Here is a 13493-nt window from a genome sequence, read left to right as displayed (position 1 = left end):
TTAAAAGTACACACCTAGAATACAGGAGGTAGCATTCTAAAACCTCAGCAGTCAGGAACCTGATATATCAGCTGAAATGAGCCATGTGCTTTTAAAATGTCACGAGGACTAGCCTCATTTGCTTCACCTTACATTCATTTCAAAGGGATCATTTTCAAAAGAAATTTAAACTGGTCTTTTTTTTTTTTTTTTAAATCAGCTGAGCCAAGTCACAAAGCATCAATTCGTGATGGAAGAGGTTGAATTTGGAGGGTAGTTATCTAATGCAAGATCTGGAAAGTAAGGGCAGTGAGGGAAAGAGATGTACAGAGAGAGGAGGGAACCAAGGGGAGGGAAGGGGGTGGGAGAGGGAGAGAGGGGGAGAGGAGGGGAGGAGGGGGGGGGAGAGAGAGAGAGAGATATTGGTGCTTATATGCAGAATTGTCCATTGGTCCCCAACTCTGAAAAGAACTAGAGGGAAATGATTTCAGATCTCTTCTTTAAGGATTAACTTTTGGTAATTATGATTTTATCAGATTTTATTGCATTTTACTTTTTTTTCAATTAAGAAGAATTTGTCTCCTCTCTCCCTCCAACTTACTGAACTATAAGGAAAATAAAACCTTTATAAACAAATATATAAAGTCAAGTGAAATAATTCTCATGTTGACTATGTCCAAAAATGCATAGCTCATTCTGTATCTTGAGTCTATCACCTTTCTGTCAGGAGGTAGGTAGCATATTTCATCATCTGTCTTCTGGAATCATGGTTGATTACTGCATCAATCAGAACTCTTAAATCTTTCAAAGTTATCTATCTTTACAATACTGTTCTTGTACAAATTGTTCTCTTGGCTTTAATTAATCACTTCTCTGTGCATCAGTTCATACAAATCTTCCTGGTTTTTCTGAGGTTATCTTTTTTTTCATTTCTTATGGTACAATAATATTCCATTACATTCATATAACATAATTTGTTCAGCCATTTCCCAATTGATGGGTCCTCCTAAGGTCCTCCTTCCAAGCCTTTGACACTATTAAAAAGGGGATTTCTATAAATGTACTTGTAAATATAGATCCTTTTTTTCTTCTTTTGGGCATTTTTGAGAGGTATAGTTCTTAGTAGTGGTATCTCTAGTCAACAGGTATATACATAATTAGGTGACTTTTTGGATAGTTTTAAATTGCTTCCCAGAAAGGCTGGATCTATTTCTAGCTCCACCAACTTAGTGTACCTTTTCCCCGTAGTCCCTCCGACATTTGTCATCACCAATCTGATAAGTCTGAGTTAGAATGTCAGAGTTGCTCTAACCTGTATCTCTATTATTAGCAGGAGCACTTTAAAAATATGACTATGCTCCTAACTTCTCAGTTTTGATTGGTTTATTGTTTTCTTTCTGTGCATGTAGTACATTGCTGCAGTCATTTCATATGCTATTTTCCTAGTTCTTCACTTTGTTCATGTAAGTTTTTCCATGTTTCTCTGTGTTCACTGTATTCAGCATTTCTTTTACTGCACATTAATAATTCATTACATTTACATGTCCCAATTTGTTCAGCTATTGCCCAATCAATGGGCATTTACTTTCTTTCCAGGTCTTTGTTACAAGAAAGTTGTGCTTTTAATTCTAGTGGGTATGGGTACTTTCTTTCTTTTAACACTGATCTCCTTGGAGCTTATGCCTAGCAGTAGAATCTCTGGTTCGAAGTGTAGGGACAATTTATTCCCTCTCTTCTCATAATTCTAGATTGCTTTCCAGAACAGTTGGACCAACTAATTCACAGCTCTACCAACAATATGTAGGATACATACTTCTTTGCAATACAATTCCACTCTTCAACTATTGTGTATCATAACACTAAGCTGATACTTGGATACAAGTGTCTATACAAAGTTTAGATAAGCAGTAATGAGGGTTTAGATAAGAAATACAGATCTTGGTAGTCCTTGACATGTACAGAAAGGTAAAGATGTATTAAAACAGAAAGAGAACTAACTTTGGAGTCAAAGTGGCTGGGTTCAAATCCTATCTCTGATATTTACTACTCATGCGACCTTGGGCAAGTCCCTAAAACTCCTTGGATCTCACAGTTTCCTCAATTAAATGACGGGGTTAGACTAGACAACTTCTAATGTAATTTCTGCCTTTGGAACTATGAGCCAATGAAACAGAATCAGCAGAATTTGGCAATTTATTGGCTTATGGGAGGCAAAGTTAGGGTAAGGGAAGAGTCAACAGTGACTAAGGTTTAGTACCTCAATGATCTTGAAAAGGACAGGTATTTGGAGAATGCCCACACTTAGGATAAGAGGGAAAAACCACAAAGGAGGCTAAGAAGGATCAGTCAAAGAACCAGTAAAGAGCTACGTCAAGGAAGCTAAGAGAATGGAGTGTTTCAAGGATGGGTTGGTTAATATACTGCCAGAAGCTGATTCTTTTGTGAGGGCAAACTAGGCCATCTTTTGCCTCAATTCTTACCTAGCCTTTAAATACTGAATGGGTGTTGCCTCAGATAAACTGAGACCTGGGAAAGACCTTAGCTTAAAAAGCCTTGGTCTCCCATTGCATCCAAGGCCATTGTCAGTTGTCCTGATCCATGTCTTGCTACTGGATGTCAATGACTCTGGAGGAGTGAAGCTGATGACTTTACACAGCCCCGTCTCACTTAAATCCAATTCACTTGCAAGTCAAGACATCACCCTCCTGTTGTCATTGGTCTTCTTCCAAAAGGAAGGATAAACAACAACAAGAAGTCAATACTGCCAGATAGAGCAGAAAAGTCAAGGAATATGTGAACTGAGAACACAGTGATTAGGGCCCTAGGTTGTCAACTGAAGTGAACTGATGGCCTTGGAGAGAGTTCAATTGAATTCTACACCACCACCCCCAAAATCAATTCTACAAACATTTTTAAGTTCAAGGCTCTGTGCTAGGTGCTGAGGTTACAAAGTATGAACCTCCAGGAAAAGACATTCTATTGGGGAAGGTGGGATTTATAACATATATATGGCAAAATAAATAGAAAACAAGGAATCAAATTGTAATTTTGAGATCTAGGAAGTGCTAACAAATAGGAACAAGGAAGGGAGAGGGGAGCTGATCAGAAAAGACCTCACCTGGAACTGGGTTTAAATCTGGCTTTAGATACTTACTATCTGTATGACCCTGTGCAAGTCACTTAACCCCAATGGAAGAGAATGAGGAGGAGGAAGATGAAGAAAGAGAACAAGAAGGAAAAGGAGGAGGAGGAGGAAGAGGAGAAGGAAGAGAAGCAAGAAAAGAAGGAGGAGGAGGAGAAGGAGAAGAAAAAAAAATCATTTGGAAGTAGAGCCAATAAAATAAGTCAGGAAATTCTAAGAGGTATTTGTTACAAGAGTGAGGACCACAGCCAGACTTCAGGGGATGTTAAGGGATGAATGGGTGGTGTCAAATGCAGTCAGTGAACACAGTCAGTTCACGGAGTTTACCAGTGATAAGATAACACAGTTTGATCTGGCAGCAGGGTCATGGGAGAATTGTACTGTGTTTTGTTTTGTTTCATTTTCTTTAGCATAAATAACACCTGGGCAAGTTTCAAAACCCAGGAAAAGAAGGCAGTAGAAAGGGAGAGATTGAAGATAAGAGAGAGGGGAAGGAGGTGCCATCAGAGAATGAATGAAATGAAATCACCAAGACAAGTGGAATAGGTCCCATCAGTACAGTTTTCATTGTTTCCAGGTCATCTGGGGGCCAGATCAGCCCATTTCAGAGGCTCATCTCCATAAGGCTGGCCACTGGACGATGAAATGTTAATGTTGTAGCAACATAGAGTATGGAGGAGGTTACAACCCAAAGCATAGGAGGGATTGCACACACCCGTGAGATCAGGACAAGGAACGTAGTAAGGTTAAGAGATATTATTTGATTTGCTTAAGGTCACCCAGCAAACAAGACTAGACCTCTAGTGGCTGTCTCTCAGGTGAATTTTTTCCTCACTCGTTACCCCAATACAAGGATAGTCAAATTAGACAAGACGGAAAGACAAGGGACATCTATTTCACTGTGGCTTGACTGTGTGGCTATCTTACCCTATGGGACATGCAGATACACAAATCCTGATCTTTCACCAGACAATGGAAATGGCCTTTTCAGTCTCATTTCCATTAACAAGGCCAGGACTCAAGGCCTTTCCACAATACTGGAAAAAGCCTCCATGGAAGCCTACTTCAGACAGCCTTGAAATACCTCAGTCCATATACTTGATTCCCTTGACCAACTTAAAGTCCATTCTGCATAATGAACACTGCTAGTGAAGATATAAACTCAGTCCATTAGCCTAACTTGCTTCATTGTATACTTCAAGGACCAAAAGCCCAGGAGCCCCAACTCATTCACTGTGTGGTCTTTGGCGAATGGTGAAGATTTTTTACAAATATGACTCAAGGCTTCTAATCTACTGAATCTAACTGTTAAAGCACAGTGCTTTGTTTGACAGGTTTGTTTTCTATTTGTTTTTATTTTTGTTTCATGCACACCAGGCATCAGAATTGCTAGTAGGTGGGATGGGAATGCCCGGGGCATGTGGCACACTCCACACTCTCTTCCATTTCCAAGTTCTCCCTGGTTCTTGAGTACTGGAAAGAGCCAAGAACTGTAAGACTGCACTATTCTAGGATCCAAAAGCATCCTTTAGAGGAGAGTTCTCAAGATGTGATCTAAGGATCACTGGAGGTCCCTGAGACCTTTTTAGGAGGCCCCCAAGGACAAAACTACTTTGATAATAAACTTTTTTCAGTCTTGCCTGACTCTTCATGACCCCATTTTGGGATTTTCTTAGCAAAGATACTGGAGTGGTTTGCCATTTCCTTCTCCAGCTCATTTAATAGATGAGGAAACTGAGGCAAAAAGGTTGAGTGATTTGCCCAAGGTCACACAGCTAGTAAGTGCCTGAGGCTGGATTTCAACTCAGCAAGACAACTCTTTCTGACTTCAGGTCCAGCACTCTATCCACTTCACCACCTTGCTGCCTCTTCATAATAATAATAAAATGTAATTTCCCTTTTAAAATGACTCCCCCCACCCCACCTCTAACTACATATCTAGAGGAGGCCAGATTTTTTCATATACTTCAACCAAGACAACATATCACAACAGATTGAGTGCAGAAGCAGATATGAGAATCCAACTGTCTTCTAGTAAGCCAGATATTAAGAAGATTTACAAAAATATGTAAGGCAATGTCACCCTTCTCATTAATTTTTTTTGGAAAATAGTAATTTTTCATAGAAATGTGTTACTTATGTTAACCTATGATGGATTTGTTATTTTTAAATGAATTTTTAAAACTGCATCAGTTTTAATTTCTAATATGGTAAATTTCAATATGTCCCACATAAACAAAAGCTCTTTGGGGTCTTCAATGATTTTTAAGAGCGCAAAGCAGCCCTGAGGCCAAAAAGCTAAGAGCTGATGCTTTAGAGTTAAGAAACTCAGGCCTGGTGACTTGCCCAAGGTCACATACAGGACAACTGTGACAGAGCCAAGTCCAGCTCCCCATCTTCCTGACTCAGTTCTTTTTCTACCCACTACCCAAAGGAAGAAGAGCCAAATTAGACAAGATGGAAAGATGAGAGACACTTATTTTCCTGTGGCTTGCCAGTGTGACTATCTTAACCTATGGGAGATGTAGATATGCAAATCCTGATCCTTCATTAAGAGGGCCTCCCGATAACAGAAATGGCCCTCTTAGTCTCATTTGCATTAACACATGGTGGTATAGACATACAGTAAGGGCATTAAAAAAGTATAGCATCAAAAACTAGCTAACGAGAATCGTTTCAATGACAACTCACTCTTTGTAACCCCATTTGGGGTTTTCTTGGCAAAGATGCTGGACTGGTTTGCCATTTCCTTCTGCAGCTCATTTTACAGATAAGGAAACTGAGGCAAACACATTAAACAGTTGCTAAGTGTCTAAGCCCTATTTGAACTCAGGTCTTCTTGACTTCAAGTCAGGGGGCTTTATCCACCACACCACCTAGATAAGATGCAGAGGACATTGGTTTAGAGGTCAAAGAACCTGGGTTCAAATCTCACCTCTTATTTGGATACTTATAGGCTCTGTCATATTAGGTAAACCATTTAACTCCCTTGGGGCTCATTTTCCCAACTGCAAAAATACCTTCTGAGGTCCTCCCTTACTCTTCAGCTACAATCCTAAAAACTGCCACAAATGATCTTGGGTTCAATTGATAATTCATCCCTTGTCCATTAAGCAAACCGCTGATGAATGCTTTGGACACCCAGCCCCCTCTCTCCATGTCCTTCAATATCATAATAAAGACTATTTAAATAAAAGCATTCTGCAGAACCTAGCATTCTCCAATCACATCCCTGACTTGGTACCTCCATTCGGAAGACATCATTTCCTCTGGGATACCTGAGTTATATAAGGATTTATTTTCATCTTCTCCCTAAACAATATTTTTGGGTCACGACAGTCGAATGTACAACAGTCCTACCAAGAATAGTATCACACACATAGAGGTGGAAAGGACCTTGGAGAGTATTTAGTCTAATGACCTCATTTTACAGATTAAGAAACTGAGGCCCAGAGATGATAAGAGACTTCCCCCAAAGGCATACAGGGAATAATCAACAGAACCAGGATTTATTAGTCTCAGGATTCCAAGACTGATTCTCTTTTTACTGTATGATATCCACCTTAGTTTTCTTGCCCTAATGGAATTATTAAAAATGGAAAAAAATGAAATGAAATGAAAATATTAAAAATTATCTAATTCAAGCAGTAATGAACGAACTAAAGAATATTGAATCTGAATCAAGAAGATCTAGGTTTAAATCCTGGCACTGGCTCAGAAACAGATTACAAAATACACTGACCTTCAAATGAGAAAGCCTACATTGGAGGCCTGTCCTTGACCCTTAAACGCCAAGGCACAGCAAGGCCATTTTGTGCAACCCTCTTGTTTTTACACCTGAGACCCCAGAGAAATCCAGTGACTTGTCCAAGGTTCCACAGGAAATGAGCAGCAAAGCTGAGTTCCAACTGGAGCATTATTTCTATTTCATAATGCTGGCCTCTCTGTCCATTCAAAAGAAAATTATTAACTGTCTACACTGTTTGAGAAACTATGCTAGGCAAGGAGGAGATGAAGACAGATATGACACAATCGCCAATTATTATTCAGAGGAAACAACAATGGATTTGGAGCCAGAAGCTACGAGTTGAAATCACTGCTGAAGATCTATGTGACTTTGAGCAGGATATTTAATACTCATGAACTCTGCTGTGTTAATCTCTAATTTGGGGATGTCCTTACTTGTTGCAAGGACAAAGAAGGCAGTGTAAGCCATAATCATTATGACTGAGCACTTACTCTGCACGTGACATCATCTTAGGTACTATGGAAGATAATCATTATGACTGAGGACTTACTCTGCACACAACATCATCTTAGGTACTATGGAAGATATAAGAGAGATTTAAAGGGAATCTACACAAAATTACAGGCAGCTCAGTGGCAAAATGGATAGAGTAGGTGGAGTCAGGAAGACTTAACTTCGTGAGTTCAAATCTGGCTTCAAACCCTTACTAGATGTGTGACCCTGGGAAAGTTCCTTCACCCTGTTTGTCTCAGTTTCCTTATCTGTAAAATGAGCTAGAGAAACAAAAGGCAAAATACTCCAGTATCCTTGCCAAGAAAACCCCAAATGGGGTCATAAGTTAGACACGATTGAAATGACTAAACTAACCCCCATTCCTATAGTACTTCCAAATGTGCAAAGCACTTTCTATACAACAAACCTATGAGGTAAGTAGTCCAATCTAGTTACACATTCTTTTTAACTTAACATTTTATTTTTCCTCAATTACATGTAAAAACAAATTTTAAGACTTTTTAAAAAAAATTTGAGTTCCAAATTTTCTCCCTCCCTTTTTCCCCTCCCTTTCTTACTGAGAAAGCAAGCAATTTGATACAGGTTATACATGTGCAGTTATGCAAAACATGTTTCCATGTTATTCATGTTGTGAAAGAACACACAGATTAAAAATAAAAACAAGAATAAAGAAATAGTATCCTTTGATCTGCATTCACACTCCATTTTTCATTATAAGTTTTTCAGAATTGTCTTGGATCTTTACACAAGCATTTATTAAGGAGCTACCATGTGCAAGGCACTGTCTCAGGTGCTGAGGTTCCAAAATAAAAGTGAAATAATGCCTGTCCTCAGAAAGCTTATACTCTACTGGGAGGATATTACATATACAAAGAAGTATAAATACAAGAAAACTCGAAGAGGGTGAGATCTATGACAATTGATGGAGAGGAGAGGGGCAGGTTAGGAAAGGCTTTGCCAGCAAGTGTCCCCTGAGTTTGAAGGAGGTGGGAAATTCTCAGAGGCCAAGGGAAGGAGGAAGTGCATTCCAGGCACAAGAATCTATTCAAAGGCATAGAGGAGAAATGTTGAGTTGAGGGAAGAGCTGGTAAGTAGGTCAGTTTGACTGGACTGTGGTGTGAATGAAGAGAAATGACAGGAAATTAATCTGGAAAGGTTAACACAAGTATATTTATCCTTTTACAGATGAGGAAACTGAGGCACAGAACAATTTAAGCCACTTGCCTAGTGTCAGATAGTTAGTGTAGAGAGCTAGGATTTAAATCTAGATCTCTTAACGACAAATCCTCGTTTTAAAACTACATCTCGGGCAGCTAGGTGGCGTAGTGAGTAGAGCACCGGCCCTGGAGTCAGGAGGACCTGAGTTCAAATGAGGCCTCAGACACTTGACACATGTACTAGCTGTGTGACCTTGGGCAAGTCACTTAACCCTAACTGCCCTGCCCAAAAAACCAAAAAACTAGATCTTCAAGATAATAAAATAAAATTAAATTAAACTACATCTCCCCATCTCACCCAAGTTGGTAGTACAAGGGCCTTTCAAAGGCCCAATCCCACTACTGACAGATACAGGGGCTTTGATTGCTATTTTAAAACTGGGTACCTCTGTGGAGAATCCAGTTCCCTTCCCCAACCTTCCCAGAGTTTCACCACATTGAGGTTCAACTTAGCATGAATGCCTACATCAGTAACTCAGTCAACAAGCATGACTAGCTTGCTCGGCATCTACCAGGTTCAGTATCCCCAGAAGCTGGATTACAGGCGTGACCAACATTTTCCATGATCCCCATATTGTCATCTCTTTGGAGATTTCATTCATTATACAAGTGAGGTAGCTATGTAAGGCAGTATTGTGACTGAGAAGGGCCAGGAGAACCATATGGGCTTGTGTGTTGGCTCTGGGGTTCCTGGTAGAAATGGAGTTTTAAGCTTTCTGGTAAAAAGGATAATCTCTCAGTCTACAATTCTAGAATTGTGAGGTCTATGAGTCTATGCAAGGATCCAGACAAGAAGATATTCCAGGCCAGGAATTTTAGAATCGGGGTCAAGGTAGCATATCTGAACAACAGTGAAGAGACTAGCCTGGAGTGGAGGGTTTGGGATAGCCATGAGTAGGAAACAAGAGTTATGATGGGATCAGATTGTCAGGAGCACTGAATACTAGGCTGAATCTGAATCTTCATCCTCTAGACAATTGGGAACCAGTACAGGTACACAAACCAGGTAACTCCATGTTGAAAGCATTGTTTTAAGAATGAGCTAAGGGACTCTAGCAGCAGGAATGGAAGCTAGCAAGAGATTTCAGTAGCCCAGAATTGAGGGGCCAGATTGTGGGTCACAGATTTAGAGCTTGTTGTTGTCTTTCAGTTGTGTCTGACTCTCTTTGACTCTGTCTACCATAACATATCAATGAGATCCAGGGGGTTTTCTTGGCAAAGATAATGGAGTGGTTTGCCATTTCCTCCTCCAGTGGATTAAGACAAACAGAGGTTAAGTGACTTGCCCAGTGTCACACAGCTAATAAGTATTCGAGGCTGGATTTGAACTCAGGTCTTCGTGACTCCAGGCCCAGAACTCTAACCACTGAGCCCTCTAGCTGTCTCTAGATTTAGTAGCTTAGAGGTCATCTAATTCCTCTCTCTCCATTTTGCCAAAGGAAAAAACAAAATAAGGCCCCAAATGGAGAAGTGATTTGATATATTCCCAGGTGAGGGTGTGACTATGTGAATATTTATTTACAAACAAAAGCAGGTTGTGTTTCACATGATTATTTTTGGTCCAACTTTCTTTTACTTCTGTTCTCCCAAACTCCCTTACAGTTTGGTTCAATTAAACTGGTAAAGAATCTTTTCGTGCTCAAATAAAGGAAAATCAACTTCTGGGAGCTCTTCACATTTTGAAATGATTTGACAACTGGTGGAAAAAATCCAGACGTATATCACACAAATAACTATCACCACGACTAAACAACTGCCTCTCAAGCGCCTACTGTTCAGAGTACCAGGCATCAGTTCGAGTTTTCTCCCTGATATCCTCATAGGAGGCTGACTACAAAAGAAAAAAAGAAAAAGCTAAAGGAAACCATTAGCTGGCTGGCAGCATTATGGTTCATAATCATTTAAGTAGGACTGGTAATTATGGTTAGGCTTAAACACAGATGTTTTATATTAACAGCATGTGCACACCCTGCTATTTGGGAGCAGTATTCTGACAGACGATTTGCAAGCAGCGTTTCCGAGGCTGTCCTTCCCAGAATTGGGCTGCCAGGATTCAGGCTTTTCCTTATAAATCTGTTTTGAGTCCCCCATTTTATGAATGAGTAAACTGAGGGTAAGGGGAAGTGGGAAGGGGACTTTACCAAGATAGCCAAATTACTGAGTAGCCAAGGCGGCACTTGAACTCAAGTCTATTGACTTTCTACTTAAGTTGTCTTTCTAGTAGACCACCCTGTCTACAACCCTGAGCAGCTTTTCAACAGGGAGGGTCTAGAAAATCCCACCAACATGGCATATGCTAACATTTTGAAACAAAGGGCAGAATCACCTATACTTGTATTCAAGTCTGAAGCCATATGGAATAGTTTGTTCTCTACTGTAATACTGGCGTACCACCAATTACCACCCAGATGCTTGGTTTACCACCAACCACAGCCACAGTCACTGGAAGTACAATCAGGATGCTGGGAGGTTAATTATCACTTTTAGGCTGCCAGGTCTACATTACTCCTCTGGGGTCTAAATAGGTTCTAAATGACTTAAAACTCTCAAAAGAATTTAAAGTAATGGTTCATTTCAGTATGGATGACACTTCTCAGGTTACAGAGTCAATCAAGGAACAAACCACCACACTCTCCACTAACAGGTTAAATGATATTGTTTTTAGGTAAAAAACACAAAGCAGGAGCATGTGCTACGCTGACTATACAGTCAATCTTGGGGGTCCAGGATTCCCACAATCTTGGATATATAACAGCACAGATGTCACTGCAGCATTTATGAACTTGAAAATGAAAAAGGGAGAGAGGGAGCGAGGGAGGAAGGGAGGGAAGGAAGGAGAGAAGGAAGGGAGGGAGGAAGGAGAGAGAGAAGGAAGGAAAAAAAGGAGGGGGAAGGGAGAGGGATAGAGGAAGGGAGAGAAGGAAAAGAGGAAGGAAAGGAGAAAGGAAGGAAGGAAAGAAAGAAGGAAGGAAAAAAGGAGGAGAGAAGGGATAGGGATAAAGGGAGAGAGGGAAAAGAGAAAGGAAGGAATGAAGGAATGAAGGAAAGAGGGAGAAGGGAGAGGGATGGAGGGAGAGAAGAAAAGAAGGAAGGAAGGGAGAGAAGAAAAGGAGGAAGGAAGGAAGGGAGAGAAGAAAAGGAGGAAGGAAGGAAGGAAAGAAGGAAGGAGGGAAGGAAGGAAGGAAGGAAAGAAGGAAGGAAGGAAGGAAGGAAAGGAGGGAGGAAGGAAGGGAAAGAAGGAAGGGCCAGCTCCAGTTTAGGACTAACTCAGCCCTAGTGCAGATAAGCCAAGTGGTAACTAAAGGTATGGAATGTTTTTAATACAGTTTCAAGTAACATGATTTAGCACAAATTCTATTCCAATCAAAGGCTGGTCCAATGGGGATTAAGAACTACATAGCCAATGCATAAGGACTGTATAACTAACCATGGGTAATCATTAACCCTTTCCCAGTCATGACAGAGGGAAGGGTCATTATCTGAGATTAAAAGGGAAAACCCCTAAACTATACAATCACAGACAGAAATATCCAACGATATAAAGCTCGGATTTAACGTACAAGCACAATTCTAAGTGGCAACAGAGACCTCTGTGGCCTCTGCCATCAAGGTCTTATGAACCACTACAAAGTTCACTCCCAAAATGTCTATTATGGAAAATAAACAGGCTTTTTCCCGGAGAGGTGGTACTTGAAACTCTCTGGAAATGACTGCCTTGAAAGCATCTGCCGGGAGCCAGGGGCTGGGTGGGAAGACAGTAATTGGCACAAGTTTTAAGTTATCCAAAGATTAAGTTCAAGCCAGAACATTTTGGTTTATTACTCAACAAGCATTTGTCAAACACTTACTATTACACTGTACTAGGTGACAACAGGTTGGGGGTGGGAATGAGTGAGAAAGAATTCCATATGAACTAAGGAATGGGCTAGAAAAGATGTTCAGAAAGTATTTGTTAAATGAATGAATGAGTTTACTAGAGGGAAATGACTAGCCCATGAATAAGACTACAGCATGTATGTTTGGTGGGGGGAGGGAGGACAAGAAATATTTCTTTGCTTCAGTAATTAAAAACGAAGCTAAACAAACTGGAAAATATAACCATCTGCTTAAGAGAATGCCTTAAAAAACGAAAACACATGCAGTAATACTAATCACAGTTCAAAGACAGATATTTTCTCAAAACCACACTGGGAATCAAGTTTTATAAGAATTCTGCACTTCAAAGATATGAAAAAAATTTCTAAAATTTCAGACTGAAAAACTTTCCCCCCTGGATTTGATTAAAGAAAGATATATGGAAGACAATTCATTACTCTGTCCTACACCTACACACATGACATGGGTTAGGATAGGGAGAGACGCTAGATTTGTGGTTTCATTTAGGGAGCTTCATAGAGCGAGTTAGACTGCAGTGGATAGTCAGGAAGACCTGAGTTCAAATGTGGCCTCATACCCTTACTAGCTGTATGACCCTGGACAAGTCACTTAACTTCAGTTTGCCTCAGTTTCCTTAGCTGCAAAATGAGAACATAATAGCACCTACCTCTCAGGGTTTAATTGTTGTGAAGATCAAATAATATTTGTAAAAAGTGCTTAGTGTCACAATTGCTAACACATAGTTGGCTGCTTGTTGGTTGGTTGGGTTACTGCCCTTTATTCTCAGAAAGGACCATCGCTAGGTTGGGGTCAAGGTACAGTGTGTCCAAATGTGGCTGATCAGACCGCTACAATCTTGGAAGGTTCTATCACAGGTTGGGCACAAATAATCCATATGAACACCTGGAGTGGAGATGTCCTAACATAGTAAGTGCTTATAGGACACAGCCTTCTTGGCAACTCAAGAGGTGCCCTATCACTGAGAGTTCATGTGGCTTTCCCAGAGTCACACATCCAG

At 40.4% G+C, this 13493-nt stretch overlaps 1 protein-coding gene across 3 annotated transcripts in view; it reads right to left on the bottom strand.

The window, feature by feature from the left end:
• The window catches only part of KITLG (KIT ligand), a 118486-nt gene that overhangs the window by 23698 nt on the left and 81295 nt on the right, over positions 1-13493 (bottom strand). The gene's annotated exons all lie outside the window — the stretch shown is intronic.

This window comes from Trichosurus vulpecula, chromosome 5 (genome assembly GCF_011100635.1).
Source record: "Trichosurus vulpecula isolate mTriVul1 chromosome 5, mTriVul1.pri, whole genome shotgun sequence".
Taxonomy (NCBI): Eukaryota; Metazoa; Chordata; class Mammalia; order Diprotodontia; family Phalangeridae; genus Trichosurus; species Trichosurus vulpecula.
The sequence above is the reverse complement of the archived record's forward strand: the minus strand, read 5'-3'. Positions and strand labels throughout refer to the sequence as shown.